Genomic DNA, 17,672 nt, shown 5'->3' with positions numbered 1-17,672 from the left:
ATGGGAGAATTTTTCAGTGAGAGGTAAATTGCAAATATACACTAATTCATACAAACCGCCAGCTGCAGACCTTTAGTGCTTACCATGTTCCCAAGAGCCAGTCTACTTTTGGAATACAAGGCTAGCTGCTTAGCAAAAACCTGGGAGACTTGCTAATTAGCTACACTAGTAAGAGATATAGAATGGGGCTCCTACATCCATATTTTAAGGATCACCACAGGTTTAGGAACCAATGGATGAAACCAATTTTTAACAAGGCCCTGTAAAACCTCACAATACAGCCACAATATTGTCATTGTCTACTTCCCTAAATGAACTTCTGTTATAGACAAACTGCTGTACATTGTCTCCTAAACATTGGCTTGGATATTCTGAACTATGGTAAAATCTTGGGTCAAAGGATGGAGGTACTCTAGCACACATCATATGCAACCATAAGCCACTTTCAAGCACAACATACAGCATAGGAAAAGATAGTATTTGTTTGAGTTTCAAGTTTTATCTCCCTTCTAACCAAAATGTTGTCCTTCAGGCCTGACTACACAAAAATTCTGGAGGCATTTGACTCAAATCTTGGAAATTTAATTTCCTTCATTTTTAAAATGGGTATGGTAATTATCTTATAGGGCTTTTATGAGCATTAAATGAAATAATATTCTAATCCAGACACAGGCTCTCAGAGATGCAAAAGTGTGTGTACTCTTTCTTCACTCAGCAACTGTTATTGAGAGATTATGCATCAATCAGCTGGGGTCTGGAGTACAGTACAGTTTTCCCCAAAAAGGCTTCACATTGTAGTTGGGGGAGAATTGCAATAAATAAAATATGTAAAATAAAATGATATACTAAAAGGTTGCAAGTGTTATGGAGAAAACTTAAGCAGAGGAGGTAGATAGGAAGAATTCAAATAGTAGGACTGGCATTTTTAATAGGGTAATCAGGTAAGGCTTTCCCAGGAAGACAAAATTTGAGTTGAGGCTTAAAGGAAATGAAGAAGCATGCTAGTGCACAGACTCCAAAACAGAGACATGCTACTTGCTCGAAGGCATCCTAGAAGACCAGTGTAGCCGAAGCAGAATGAGGGGGAGGAAGCATACGAAAAAGGGATAATCTGAGGTCTTACAGCCCAATGTGGAGACTTTGAGTTTGATTCTGAGTAAGATGGAGGATCACTGAAAGGATTTGATCAAAGTTGTGACTGAAGGGACTTGTTTTAAAAGGATCTCTATGATTGCAGGCTTGTAAATAAACTGAGGACAGAGATGGAAGCCAGAAGATCAAATAGGAGGCTGATGGAATAAGCTGAAGGGGAGGTAATGGTGGTTTGGATCAGGGTTTTGTCAGTGGAGGGTGAGAAGTAGCTGCACAGAATAACCGTGGAAGTGAGAGAAAGTGAGTCAAATGTGACCTGAAAAAGCATCTTGGTGTGAGCAACTGGAAGGGTGTGGTTGCAATTGAAGGTTGGAGAAGACAGGACAGAGCAAGGCTTTGGGTAGATCAGAGGTTTAGCTTTAAATGTTCTTATATCCCCTCCATCCCACCCCTCCAATAAAGATAAATATGTGAGGTGAAGGAGGTGTTAATTAACCAGATGAAAAGAGTCCTTTCACAATGAATACATATATCAAATAATCACAATGTACCCTTTAAATACTTGACAATTTTGTCAATTATACCTTGATAAAATTGAGGGAGAAAAAGTTATATTTGAAATTTCTAGTTTTAAAGCCACTGGAGATGTCAAGCAAGCAGTTATATATACAAATCTAGAATTGAGGGAAGAAACCCTCACAAGATAGATCATTTGAGCATGGTCAGCCCAGAGATGGCATCAAGCCTTACAGTATGAGGTCGCCATGGGAATGAGTGAGTAAGAGGACATGACGATGAGCCAACAAAGGAAAGCAGAAAGTGAGAGTGACAGGAGAGAATCCACAGGAGCAGGCAGTCCTGTAAACCAAGGTAAGAAGGTGTTTCAAGATGGAGGGAACGACAAATCGTGACAAAATTGCTGATAGATCTGGGAACTGACCGCTTGATTTAATAACATGGGGATATGTGGCAACTTTGTAATGATCAGTTTTCTGTTTTAAGATTTCCTAATGCTCTTTTTTCCCCACTCAATATGCCTTTACCATACATCTGTCAATATTCTTTATTCAACAACACAAAAATATTATTTCCTATTGTCTCTCAAGTTTGAGGGTTATCAAGATGAAAGGCATTGTCCCTATTAATGAGTAGCTCATAATCTTGAGAGAAATAGCTAAAATGATGGACACTTTTTGCCCAAAAGAATAAATATCATTGCAAATATATGTGTAGGTTCTAGAGAGCATGGAGAAGAGGTACTTTTTCAGTGTTGGGAGGTGGGGGTGAAAAACAGAAGGCTGTACTGATGCCTCAGATTGAGTGGTTGATCAGGCTACAAAATCAGAGAAGATGGCCTGTTTTGGAGGAAATGTTAAAAAGGTGGGTTGCAAGAGATCATGGCCCATTTAAGGAATTGCAGATTAGTAAGAAATGATAAGACATAAGAAAAGTAGTAAGAAATAAGATATAATATGCTGGCAAGGGGCAGATCAAGAGGTCACCCATGTCAAGTCAAGAAGCTTGAGTTTTAGCTTGAAGGCTATGGACGTCCTTAAGATTTAGGTAGGAATAATTGATCAGATTTGTATTTTATCTCACTCTGGAAACTTGGAATGGTATGGAAAATGAGAAGAGGATACACTAGCAGAAGCCAAATAAAAGATTGTCCTGAAATCCATGTGGGACATAACTAGTACCAGAAACAAGACAACGGCAGTATGGATGACATGGAGGGAAATATGCGAGATGCAGTGGTGAAGACAGAATTGAAAATGATGACTGACTGGATGTGGGAGGTGATGGAGAGGAAGAAATTAAAGATAGTTTCTGGATTGAGTGGCAGTGTGGGAATACTGGAATGGAATAAATCCAAGGTGCAGATAAGCTGGAGTCAGTGAATTCCATTTTAAACACTTGAGTGACTTTGAGGTGAATGTGAGAGAGCTCTATCAAGGAAAAATGTGCATATATATGAGTCTGGAGCACAGATAAAAGGTGTTGAATGGAAATAAATATTTGAAAAATAAGTAAGTGATGTCTATTCCATTTGAAAATTGTCTCTCCTTTTTAACACATATACCAATACTTTCTTTTCCCATGATTTACTTGATATTTACCATTTGCTTTCTTAAATTGTGAGCATTTTCATACATATATGCCTTCTTTCCCCAAATAGATGTTAAAATATGTTTTGAGATGCCCAGGAGGGCCTGTGTGGGACCACTAGCAATCCAAAGATGATTGTGAAGTGTTGGCCAGCATTGTAAGTACACCCACCTTACCTCTTGCAAATCTATGGCACTGATAGGAGTTTCTAGGGAAAGCAGCAGTAGTGGCTAGGCCCCATGAAGAGAGACTTAGATTTTCTTCTGAGCCTGAGGATACTGAAGAGTGGAAAATTCTTGCAAGTCTTGTTCCTAGGCTGCATGCCCAACAAGGACACAACGAGCACCAAAGCCTTAGGAGTTAAGGTGAGGGGCCAAGTGGTGGGCAAGTGAGAAACGAGCCCAAGAGCAGCGGAGCTCTTGCATCTGACCTGACTGTGTGGCCTTAGGCAACAGACGTTCTAGTGAGAGCCACCTGGAGGTGTAGACCAAAGACCTTTCTGCGATTTCGTGGACTCTAGGAACTCTGCAGTTCTCACTGATCCCCAAGAAGAATATCATACACAGCTGAGAGTAGACTTTTTTTCCCAGCCGTAGTGGTTGAGGACTAAGGTATTATTAAATGAATAAACGAGTAATGTCTAATACCTGGATGTCCAAAAGCAAATTTTAATAGAGGTTTTATCATTTTTTCAGGCTAAATATTAGTGACCATTTAAACCATGCCTTTTGTGAAAAGGTTTCTAGGCTCCTGGACACTCTGATCATTTTTAGGAATTTTCCTCTTCCAAAATAGGGTCAGGTCCAAATCTGGTACCTCTGCTTTTGTAAATAAAGCTTTATTGGAACATAGCCATGCCCATTTGCTAACATATTATCTATGGCTCTTTTGTACTGCAATGGCAGAATTCAGTAGTTGTAACACAGAACTTGAAACATTTCCTATCTCTGAGGGCCAGGTTGCATTCAGAATTGAACACTATTCTCTAGATATGGGATGATCAAGACAATGTATAAAGAGACTATTATTTATGTTTCTATTAGTGTCATTTGTTTGATTCCTTTTGTGGAGGGATAAGTACCCTCTATGCCACTGCTACGGCTTTTTATTTTCCCATCTTAGGCTGCTTCCTTTGAAATATTTGGCTCATAAATTCCTACCTAGAAAATGTATTTTAAATTTTTAAATAGCTTCCTACCATTCCTTTGTCATTATTTTGAATGGAGCAACATTTTTACTTTTGTCTGTTATGAAACAACAAAAAAAGGCTTTCCCATGACATTTCTGAACTATTTCCCAAAACTTACTTAAAGTCTGTTACTGAAAATACCTTTTCTTCTATTTTATCTCATTTTGATCATCCGAGTTTCCATCAATGTTTAACCACTATCACCAAAGTTTTCTTCCATCTTTATATTCTTATTTCTGTTTTTGAATCTATCTTTACAATATGATTTCTTCTGTTTTTTTGAAGATGTCATTCGATATTATTTCTTAGATTTCACACCTTTAAAATTAACTGTCTTTACCTAGAAGGTTTTGCATAGTCTGTAACAAAACCTACTGCTTTTCTTGTTCATATGTGAGTTGCTAAACTACTATCAAACTGTCCAAAAAATATTCCTTTTTAGAAGACTGTATGTAATAGGCTTTTACTTTCATCAGGATACAAACAAGTAAGACTTTGTCAGGAAAATAAAATAGAACTCATGGCCCTTTTATGTAAGTTGTTTGTGAGTGCTTGCTCCTTCGCTTGGTTTGTGCTACTTATGGCAGCTACCGTGTGGGCACTGGGGTTACAAAGATTACTGGGGCACAGGGGTTCTCAGCTTCAGTGGACATTCCAGACTGGTGGACTCTTTGATAGAAGGGTCCTCTGTGTGCACTGTAGAATGTTTAGCACATCTACACAGTCTTATTTGGAAAGACTTATTTTCTAAAAGGGAATGATCTTTAAAGGAATTAGCTCAAGGTAATAAGTATAGGTGCTAGCATGAAAGCATGTGTAGATGGCCATAGGAGCTCAGAAGGAATACCTAACAGTTCAGTTATTAGGGAAAACTTTAAGGCGAGGTGACCTTTCAGCTGGGTTTTCAAGAACCTTGCTCTACGAATCATACAGATTTGCATATTTGAAAAGAAACGATGAAAATTTCTAAAGCTGAATTTTTTTCTGAGATTGTACCATAGGTTCACAGTATTAACTTGTATCCTTGAAAAATGCAAAAGATTTTGGCCCAAAGTGAAAAAACTCTACAAATTCCTATTAAGAGTTTGTTGCAGGAAACTCTAATGTCCTACCCTCAAGGCTGGCTAAGAGAGGGATCTGGGGGACAGCTATCTTGTCATGCACTGTAGGGTGGCTAGCAGTGTTCAAGGACTCCACCCACCAGATATCGGTAGTACCCTTTGCAGTGTTTATGACCCAAATGTCTCCAGACATTGTCAAGTTTCCCTTGAGTAGAGGTGTGGCAGGGGTTTGTATGCAGAACATCTCCTGTTGAGCTCCACCATGCTAGAGGAACAGTCAGGCCTTTATCTCCTCTTTCCTAATCAGTGGGAGGAGGAGCATCTTACCTCATCTTTGATTACCTCTTTCCTAGGTGACCTGTGTTTATGCAATTCAAGCCGGCCTGCCTGAGAGAGGCACTCATCTGACTATGCTTTTTCTTCTTTTCAGGAAGCACATGTGAGTCTGGGACCTATCTCTCAGGCTCCCCACAGGAACCCAGTTGGTGTGATTTTCCCTTACAGATGGCTGGCCTTAAACACATGATCACCACCCTGGGTCAGGGAGCAAACATTAGGGCTTGATCCCAAGTTTGGGCCACATCCTCTACCAGTACTGCTGACAATTTGATCTTCATCTGTGAACCAGATATCCTGCTGATTATTTAGATTCATTTGTAAGTTCACCTAGTTATCTAAAGGAGCAAGTTCTAATGAAATTAGTTATATTAAAAAGTAATGTTTACCAACCTATGGTCACACTATGAATATAAAAATTATAGAAATAGATAAAATTTCTATGATTGTTACTTGAATCATTGCTGTATTATCCTTCCTATAAATCTTATAGCTGGCTCCTTTTCCTCAACTCAGCTCAAATGTTTTCTCCTCATATAGTCCAGCCCCACTACCCAAAATAAAGTCTCCTTCCTGCCTCCACCTTACTTATTAACCAGTTTCATTTTCTTCTTAACACTTACCATTGAGAATGTTTAATGTAATATTTTATTATAGATATTTTGTTTAATTAGTTTTAATACTGATAATCAAAATCCTTTTTTATTTGCTTACTAATTATTTTTTCCCTGCTAAATTGAAGCTCCATGAAAGCAAATGACTTGTCAAACTTGTTCACAGCATAAATAGCTTTTTAGTAGTTTGTTTTAGTATTTGTTTAATGAAGACATTTGTCTGTGTATGAATGAATGATTCTTTACTAGGGAGAAGTTTGAATTCTAGAATATTTACAAAGACAAACCTCTTAATTTTTATCAGGCATCTGAAATAATTAATAGTTGCCAAGGAGGCCTGTTTTAATGAATACTGTAATGAACATACAGTAGCTCACATATTGTAGACTATGCATAATGATAAAGGCAGGTAAAGCTGAGGTTCACCAGTCCATGGATATCTAAATAAATCTTGTGCTCATTTGGCTTTCTGACATTTCCAACAATACGTTTTTTAAAATACAAATAATAAAAGAAATATTAGGTGAAATGTTTAGGTAAGTTTTTCATGTCTTTGGCTATCTGAAATACAGCCACAAAGCTATGAATGTAGAGTGATTAAGAGCATGGACTCTGGATTCAGACTACCTGGATCTGAATCCCAATTCTAATACTCACTAGCTTTTTGACTTTGAACAAATTAAAGCACATCTTTGCACCTCCACTTTCTCATCTCTAATATGGGGATGATAAGAATCCCTACATCCTAGAGTTATTGTGATAGTTAACATAGGAAAAGCACATAAATAGTGCCTGATAACACAGGTAAGTATTCAGTAATAGCTGTTAAAATACTTAGGCAAGGCTTTGAGAGTTGCAAAAAACTAAAGAAATTGTCTAGGTCAGAGTTTCCTAAAGTTTTCCTAAGAACATATAGATGTTGCATGAAAAAAATTCAGATGGCCAGTTTATTTTGTCAAAGCTTGCATGAAAAAAAGTTAAATGTATTTCTTATTGGCAGGATTTCTCAGATAAACTATACAAATATTCATGATTCTCTAACAGATAGAAATAGTTTAGACTTTTTCCTATTTATGTGACCAAAGAACATTTATTTTTCTTTCCTATAGGACATTTCTTAGACTAGGAGCACATTTTGAAAAACTTTTTGCAGACAATGAAACTGAGTTCTTGTCCATCCCAGCCCATGAAATCACGAACCTTCCCAGTCCATGAAAACACAAGCATAGGTCTATTTAAGCAAATGAATATTTCAATTTGACCAGATCATCTTCATTTTCTGCTTGAAAATCTTAACTGTCAGGCTTTGCACCTCAGTTCCCAGTGTCCACTTCAGGCTTCCCCTGTACAGATGACTGTTTTTGATATAGTTCCCTGGACTGACTTTCACATTACCCTTAAACACCGTGTTGGTTTTTGCCATTTGACCATATGCCCTGCAACCTCAGCAAAGGGAACTGCTCATTTTTCACTAGAGAATTAATAACTTGTTCAAGGTCACACACAAAGTTAGTGACAGGACTGAAAAGAATGATAGAATCCCTCTTTTCCAGCACTGGCTAAACCATGTAAATCTGGTCTGATATGTTTGAGCTGACTATTGTTTAAATATGAATGTTCTTGTGATAAGTATGTGCTCTATGGCTCACTATAGTCTATGTCATAGGCCAGCATACTTCTACTTTTTCTATAAACTTTTCTATACAGATAGAAGTGTTTCAGGCTCTGTAGTCCATATCATCTCCCTCTCTCAACTACTCACTTCTACCTTTGTATTGCAAAAGTAGCCATAGATGATATGTTGAAAAATAGATATGGTTTTCATTCAATAAAGTTTTATTTACAAAAAACAAAGATGCCAGATTTGGGCCATATGCCAGTTTCCCAGATTCTGGTCTACATTAGTCCTAATGTCTGTATGGGTTTATAATTTAAGTGTGGTCCCTAAGAATATTTAAGTTTTCAAACGTGTGGGTACAGATATGATACATAAATTAAGAACTGAGAATATTTATAATTAGGGAGTTGCTACTAGATAACTATTTATACTTATATTCTATTTGAAATTCTCATTTCTTAGGGTATATGTTACTGAAATCCAGGAATATTTTTTCTTAATACTGTCATTCTGGTTGCATTTATGAAAATTAAATCTTTACTTGTATGTTATTACTTCATTACACTTATTCAATTGCAAATTTTGAAAAAGATTTTAGTTGGAACAATGATGAAATAATGCAGTATTTTGGTGCATCTGTCATTTAGATAAAATTATACAATCCATGATCTTCTTTTTATCAGCTTCTGAGGTTTTATCTATTTAAACATAAAATCACCTCTGACGCCACGTAAGTTGGCAGGATTGTTGTTTCCCCATAAATTCTCAGTGCAATAACTTGTGTTTGCTGACTCTTGCAGGATTCTGCAAATTTTTAGCATGTATTTATGCATTCCAGCTTTTAACTAGTCTTTGAAATGTGTTCACCCTCTCTAATTAGTGGCTATTCATGGAGCAAGGCTAGGAAAACTCCTCTCAGTTGTTAATGTTTGGTGGTTTTTTTCTCACTGAAGCTTAGAGAAAGAAAATAGTATCTACTTTACTTAATCTGTGTCCTATGTTTAATGGACATTTGCATTTTATAATTCAGACCTGACAATTCTACTTAATTATCATGTTCTTTCCTTGTTAATAATCTCTTTAAATGGACCTCATGTTATACATTTTAAAAAGTAAATTTCTTAATAGCACAGATACTGAAGACTAGAAAGCTCAGAAATTGACATTCTTTAAAAAAATGCAACTACTGGCACACTTAATTGTTGAAGGAACATAAATTTATCATCTTTACAAATCAGGAAAAATTAAAATCTAGTGTTTAATGGCAAATAAAAAATTATTTCTATGATCTAATGTTTTATATAAAAATTCTCCCTTGATTATTACTATACCTTAGACCTTCATCAGAGCTAAGATTTTTATGTACTCTCCATCATTTCAATTAAATTTCCCCCTATGAACAACAAAAAGCTAAACTGGCTGCCTGGAATCTTCCATAAGTATATGTAGCCAGACTACACATCTATTATTTTGTCAAACACTACTGGAAGACTTAATCTTTTTGATGTTTGTTAATGCTTCTCAGTTAAAATGTTCCCCATTACAGTGGTTAAATTAGTAAACATTTAAAATATATAATTTGCATCAAGCTGTCACATTTTGAGTATTTCCTTTGGACATATTTTTTTTCTTTTAAATATTCAACATTTAAAGGATTAAATTGATTTTGTGATGTTCTGTAGGAAAATGTGTCTGTCCTATAATTACTTCTCTAATGCACAACATTAAAAAGAGTTTCTCAAATGAACTTTCAAGTAACCTCTCAAAAATACTTCTAGTTTATACAATTGATATACTCACTCAATGAAGTAGATTGAAGTGAAAAATGGGACCTTAAAAGCAGCAACTGGCTGTAAGACAAATTCTGCATCACCCCTTTTAATGAAAAATGTAATTAGATTGAGAAGCCTGAATTTTACTCCTCTTTCTGTAGTCCTCTTGGGTTAATATTCCAAACCAATCATTCACTTTCTCCATGAATTTTCCCCAAAATTGTTGTGCATTTGTAACTCATCATACTGCACAAAGATATCTTTGGGTTGTGATAATCTTACTTGTACAATTATAAGGCATTTTAAGTTCTTTGTGGGGGAAAAGTTTTCACATAAGCAGGAAGTATGACTTTTATCTCTGCGGATGGTTATACTGCTAGAACTGAAGCTCCTACCTTGCACAGCAGCAGTTCAATCAAACGGTTATAAGAAACATAATCAGCTATGAAGATGCTCATTTTTACTAGAAAATATTTCAACCTACATTACATGCTTATGAAGAGATTTTGAATGCTACTGAAAAAATGCTTAGGCAGAGTTAAAATTTTAAAACTTCTATAGAAAACTGAGCAGGGAACAAGTTCCTTTCTTAAGAGACTCCTTTAGCACCCACACAGACAACACACTGGCTCAGTTCAGGTTTGCTGTTTCTTGGCTGTATTTCATAGAAAAACATATTATTTGTTACAATGGGCTTTCTAAATATTAGCTGATGTTCTTTAATGTAGATTTGGCCTTAAACTGTTGATACCCTAACTGATGTCTAATACAGAATGCAATTCCATCACCAAGATGTCAGAGAATTTAAACTTTAGAGGACAAAGGCTTTCAAAAATATTCTACCAAGTCGTTGTGGTTGGTTTCCCAGAAAGCTGTCATTTCCTCTCCTTCCTTCTGTGCCAATGGTACCTACCCTGCATCAGAGACCAGAAATGCCTGATAGTCACTAGCAAACCCTCCTTTTAAGTTAGGCCATGAGCACATGACTCAGTTCTGGCCACTAGAACAAGAAGAGGAGGAGGGAAGTTTGCTGGAGGAAATTCTGAGTAAGATTTTCCTCCTGATTTAAAAAAGGGAGAGAGGCATGAGAATTCCTTCCCCTCTTCTTTTCTTTCTTCCACTTTTTCCAATGGTCGAATAATAATGTGATGTCTGGAGTTGCAGCAGATACTGTGCAACCATGAGGTAACAAATCCAAGGATGAAAAGCAACGTGCTGGGTATAACAGCAGAGAAAAATTTAAGAAGCCCAGGCTTTTGATAAAATCATTAAGCAACTGAAATCAACTCTGAAACTGCTTACCATGAGACTTTGTTACGGGCAAGAATGTACCTACTATTTAAAAAATCACTTGTACTCAGAATTGTTTCTAATAGCTAAAAGCATTCTTCCTAATGCACTCATTCCACTGAACTATTAGGTACACTTAAGAGTGTCCAAGATTTATTGGTTGCAGAGCTAAAGCAAACATAGAGGTCTTTTAAGTCTCAAAAGTGTCTAATGCACCACACATGTTTTTAGAAGCCTGATTTAATAATTTGCATTTCAGTAGGTTTTAGGCAAAACATAGAAAAGAAATAAAAGACAAATAATTTTAACACTTCTGTTCTCAGAAATAAAATGACAATACTAAGCTATCAAAGAAATGAGTAACTTACTACTAAGTAAATTAAGCACAAAGGTGCTTTTGGGATCATGAGAGATAAAGTGCATTTTAAATAATTTAAAAACAAATAGAAAATATATAGGAAAGTATTTGCATAGATTTATATGTTAATCATAAGGTGAAAAAATATTCCACAAATTATTTAGAGCTTAGTTTATGTTTTTTTCTTTCCACATTTGACTTTTTAGTATTCTAGTTTTCCATTTTGACAATTTCATTTTCATAAATTATTCTGTGGATTTTGGTATGATTTCTGATGTTTATGATTTCTGCTTTTCAGGAACCATGTGTTTTCTGTGATTCTATATACATTCTGTTTGTTTTGCTTTCATAACTTTATAGTTTAAGAAATCAGGTAAATGTGTTATTTTTAAAGTCTGTATTCCTCTTCTGTTTCATATTGATTCTATCTTCAGACAAAATTACTTTATAAGTCCTTTTCTCTAAGTTCAATTTTTCCTTAAAAATTGCCTCACACAATTAGTTTCTCTTCTATTAAAATTATTGTTAGAGATTCTTCACTTACCATTTGAACCTACACTAATGGTGTATATTTTGAAAGTGTCTATTAATAATGGAAATAAAATTAGATTATGTTTAATAATTAAAATCATGTGTGCTTTCAGCTGCGTACATTCATTTAAAATAGCAATTTAAGAGTAAATTTCACTTAGGATAACTTTCTGATTGGCCTTAATCAGGACTGATTTTTTGCATGGATATAATTTGGCATAAAGGTTATGCTAATTATGATTATAACAGTCAGTACTTAGGCATTGTGAAATAAAATATAATAGGATGCCTATAAGAAATAATGGGCTGTACAAATAGAAATAACCATGGGTTAGAAATCTACTCTAAACTGAGACCATTGTGAAATGTGCCTCATAATGAAAACTCATTTCAATAGAACCACTGTAAAATAAACTTAAGTCTAATTGTGTTACTTCTGATGGGTAATTATACAAACTAAATCTTGCTTTAAGATAGTCATAATTCAACTATTTCTTCTCAACATACTCTCAAGAAAAATTATATTCTTGAACCTGAAGTTTATTGAGGAAAGATTTACCTTTTGTTGGCACGATGAAGTAGTTAAGTAATTTCTCAAAGAGGAAGAAAGGCCTCATTCTTCATATCACTTGTATCAGTGTGGACACAAAAGCTGATTATCTGAATGTTTTGCTTTTGTGCTACACTGATACTTCACTTTACAAATTTTCTGTAAATTAAGCCTTTTAAATTCATTAACCAAGTAATTTTTTCATTAGTGTAATGAACATCTATTGAACACATGCTAAATACTAGGCTAAAGGCTGGAACTAAGGTGCACTTGTTTCCTTCAGGACCCTCACAACCTTGTGGGATGGTCATAAAAGCTTACAATTAAAAACAATAAAAGACACTGAGATGTTTCTTATGAGCATGACAGTGATTCAAGGATTAACAAGACATAGTCTTTGCTCTGATGGAGCTTAGGTCAGAAAATTCATAAATTAAATGATTACAAAATGAATGTATTAATTTATTATGCCTGGGATTCATGCTATCCAGATGTCAGAATGCTATGAGAACTTGTAATTCAGGGCTGGACCTAGAAATGGCTTCATGTGAGATAATATTGGAAATAGTGCTTAAGAGATGAGTTCAACAGATGGAGAAGATAGAAAGTGCATTCCAAGCAAAGAAAATGATACTAATATGAGCATTTGTATAGATTTTAAAATATTGGGCATGTTCTGGAGACAGCAAAGTATTTTCTCAGTAAAATTCTGTGAACGTGGAGGTGATCAGAGGAGCTGTTTCCTTAATATTAGTGCCCAAGGAAGAGGTAGAAAGAGCAATTCAGTCATAGAGAAGACTGGTTCAGAGACTTATTCCCATCTGGCTACCATAGGCTGGGTTTCCAGGGTTAAACTGTACTAGACGTTCACACTGTGAATAGGGCCTTATTCTTAGGGATGGAGATCAGTGCAAAAATAAGATGATGGAGACCTCTTTCCCTACAAGGAAAGGAAGTAAGTAAACTACTTCTTAGTTCATTGACTTTACTAACATCAGCACCTCTGTCTTAGTTTAGCCACTCTACTTCCTGCACTGCAGTGACTCAGCCTCTCCACTAATCCGCTTGTCTCTGCTTTCAGCTCCTTCCAATCCATACTTATCACTGTCACCAGATAGACCTCCCAAATAATTTGGTCATGTCATATCTGGGCTCAGAAATCAAATTATTTCAGGAAAAGGTCCAAGTTCCTCAACATTGTATTCAAGGAACCTTACAACTTGATACCAGCTTACCTTTCTGGCATTATTACCTGCAAAATTCCTATACATATTACAATCTATGCCATAATGAATCTTTTCTAGAATCTTAAATGACTTAGATTCTCTAATGGAGGCTGTTCTCAGAGTTAGCTTTGGAGGTCATGGGACTAAATTTAACCCTTTTCAATATATCTCAGAGGACTCCTCAGATTGAAAGATTGAAAAAATACAATTCAGAGTGATTGCATTTTTATGAGGAGGAATTGTTTGGGAAAATTTTTTTTATGATTTTGCTTCTTGAAATTATATTATTATATTATAAAGAAAAACCTGTCATAATTATTATAGATTGAAAACAAGCAAAAAACCCCAAAGTTTTTGGTTTGTATGCATCAACATGAAGTCTCTCATGAAGTTGGCCAATAAATTTTTTTTTCCTTTTTTTTTATTGCATCTATATGAGATGATGGATGCTAACTAAACTTCCTGTGGTGATCATTTTACAATACAGATAAGTCAAAACATTATGCTGTACACCTTAAATTTATACAGTGGTATTTGTAAATAATTTCTCAAAACTCGGAAAAATGAAAAACATTTGTTATAAATGTGAACAATAATCTATCCAAATAAAAGGAAAGCGAATAAAAAAAATATGTGTAAACAATCTTGTCCTAGGATGTCAATGAAACAGTAGGCACAGTCTATCACTATTTCCTAATTTAAGAGCTATTAAAATAGACAGATTCGGAGTTTTACAATGACCTAGAAGTAATGGAATTCCTATTACAGTGACTCCTTTTCTAATTCCGTATGTGTTCTTCTGAACCAGCCAATCTTTCCATATCAGTTCAGAGGCAATCAATAGACTCATGGATAATATTGTTTCTTAGAGCAGTGGTTTTCAAACTATGGCTTGCATGCCAAATCTGGGCCACTGTCTGTTTTTATAAAGTTTACAAAGTAAATATCCTTTTTATATTTTTTAATAGTTGACAAAAATCAAAAGAAGAAATATTTCATGACATACAAATTAAAAGATATTCAAATTTCACAGAACACAGTCATGCTTATTTGTTTACACATTGTCTTTGGATTATTCTATGCTACAATGGCAGAGTAGTTGCCATGGAAATCTGATGGCCTTCAAAGTCTAAAATGCTTACTATTCGGGCTGTTGCAGGAAAAAGTTTGCTGATCCCTGAATCAAGGTGATACCTGTTGTAGACAGTGTGTCCTGCAAATGTTGGACTCCTATGTTGGCGACCCAGCCCCCAATGGGTTGGTATTTTAGGTGGGGATTTTGGAAGGTAATTAGGTTGGGATGATCTCATGAAGATGGAGGCCCCAGAATGCAATTAATGTCCTTACAAAAAAGGAAGAGTGCACAGGGCTAGAGCTCTCTCTGCTGTGCGAGAACGTGGGGAGAAGGCTGCCTCTGCAAGCCAATGGAGGCCCTCAACAGGGGACAGAGTTGGCAGGCACCTTGATCTTGGACCTCCCAGCTTCCAGAACTATGAGAAATAAATTTCTGTCATCTAAGCCACCCAGCCTATGGTATTTTGTTACGACAACTCAAGCTAATATAAAACCTAGTAATACCTAATTTGCAATACCTAAATTGGAAATGGTCGGATTAGCAATTTTTTAATTGGGTGCCCAGCATCTGTCATTTTGGTAATTCCTGCATTGGGAATATTGGTAGAAGGCAAAGCTTCCATGTTGACAAAGGAAAAAGCAGCCCGGACAGCTGGTGGCCAGCCTGGTTGCCACCACCTGGGCCATGGTATTTCCCCACTCATCCTAAACGATTTCACAAGATGTCAGCCTTGGTTGAGGACTCTTCATGATCAGGATGTAACAAAATGAGAACAAGACAGCTTCAACATCATTCCTGAGAAGGAATAAAAGCAAACGTGCTCTGCTTCCACTATTCTGAAGGGCCACTGCTTCTCCAGTGGCAGTTCCAGCTCCTCTGCATTCCCCTGGTTTCAGAGGTTAAAAGTACTAAAATTTCTGATACTGGCAGTCAAATTTCCCACTTTCAAAGAATACCCACTCAGAAAGGACAATTACATTCTCGAACCTTCTCCACAATCACCTATCACAAGTCCCTCCTGACTCCGTCTGTGATGCTATGTGTCATGCAGTCTCTTGCTGCAGCAATTAAGAAACCTGATGTTGGTGAGTGGGTATGTTTGGTGGTCTTTGCCTGCTGAGTATTAACTTCCCTTTTAGAAGCCAGATACCAGATATGCAAGCCTGTCTGGCACCAGTGAATTGGGCACCCAGAGTGTAGAATCAGATACACGCTCCCTACTGTCCATAGCGGCTATGGACTGTGGAGAATGCTTTGTGGCTTGAGCACGGGCAGCAGTGCCAGGGCAACAGAAGGAGGCCTTTCAGGCTAAGGGTGCAGCAGTGGTTGATGCCCGTCCCTGAAGGGTGCTGGGCAGACTGTGACATTCAGCATTTGGGGGTGACTACAACAGTATTACACCACACTGTTCTTTTTAAAATTGCTTTTGCCTATTTTCTAAGTTTTACTTTTTCTTTTATTGTTAATTATGTCATTTACTCTGTGACCTTTCAGCTTCTACCATAGAATTGGTTATTGTGTGATTAGCTAAGAACCTGCTTGTACAAGTTGTAACAATTGTCCACATAATTTTCCTATGCAACTTCATGCGTTTGATGAGTGAAATATAACTTTCCAGTTGCACAGATGCTCTTCTAAGTTCCAGTTCTAAATGTTTTATTTACTGAACAGACCTTTGAATATAGCACAAAACCTTCCAATTTATTGTGTTTTACACAAAACTAGTCATGTTCTCAGACCTCCTCTATTTCTTGTTTATGGAGCTGATACTACCTAGATCAGAAATCCATGACTCATTATTCACCAAGCCCTATGGATTCTACTCCCTCTTAAATCTATTTCTGCTCATCTCTATAGTCACACTCATAGTTCTAGTTCAAAGCTGCTTCCTCTAGTGGATTACTCCCATGAGTTGTTAATGGTTACCATGTCTTCCACTGGGTCCTCTATAATCCATTCTCCAAGTAGAATCCCCAGAAATCTTTTAAAAATGCAAGTTACATAATGTAAATAAAAACTCTCTTTTGGCTCCCTTTTGCCAAAACAAAGTTGCTTCCAGAATAAAAATTCACGTTGTAGTGAAATGGTCAGAGGTGCTCTCAAGATAAGATTTCCAAGGCATGGTCAGTTGTGCTGCATGAAATGTGTAATGGTGCCCATGTTTCTTTATAACAGAGGCCCTTTTTGGTCTCTACTTTAAAAAGGAAGTGACTCTGCTAATGGAACTTTGCCATTCCTGAAGAGCCACATGAACATCAATTGTAGTTGATTGTAGGAAGGGTTTATTTATTCATGAAATAAATATTTATGAAGCTTCTACTATGTACCAAGCCTTATTCTAAGATAAAAGAAGATAGCAGAAAGTAAAAGGAGTTACCAATGTTGGTGGAAAGAAATGTCTGAGAAGGAAATGTGTTATATCTTTAGGTTTAGTATGTGGCAGTAAGTGCTATGAAGAAAATAAAGCAGGTTGGAATGATAAAGAATATTTGGATGGCTGCTATTTCATAAGAAGGTGGTCAGAGGAAGCCATTCTAAAAAGCTAACATTTTATTAAGGTTCTGAAGGAGGTGACAAAATGTAATGATGTGATGTAGTGCATGTAAACACAAAAGATTATACTGGATACAAGCAGGAGTTCTGGAGTTACACTGTCTGGCATCAAACTTGAGCTCTGTCACTTATAAACCTTGTGATCTTGGGAAAGACACTTAAGTTCTTTGTGCCTCAGTTTCTGTATCTGTAAAATGGGGACAACATGGTAATCCAACTATATTTTTGGGTTGTGCATCTTATATAAGTCAGTGGATAGAGTTGACCCTTGTGGGGATTAACAATGTGGGGGTTAGGAATA

The 17,672-nt window shown here is 36.3% G+C and overlaps 1 protein-coding gene across 5 annotated transcripts in view; it reads right to left on the bottom strand.

Moving 5' to 3' along the window:
* The window catches only part of LRRC7 (leucine rich repeat containing 7), a 488,385-nt gene that overhangs the window by 187,176 nt on the left and 283,537 nt on the right, over positions 1–17,672 (bottom strand). The window lies entirely within an intron of this gene.

The sequence above is a fragment of the Manis javanica genome, chromosome 4, assembly GCF_040802235.1.
Source record: "Manis javanica isolate MJ-LG chromosome 4, MJ_LKY, whole genome shotgun sequence".
Taxonomy (NCBI): Eukaryota; Metazoa; Chordata; class Mammalia; order Pholidota; family Manidae; genus Manis; species Manis javanica.
The sequence above is the reverse complement of the archived record's forward strand: the minus strand, read 5'-3'. Positions and strand labels throughout refer to the sequence as shown.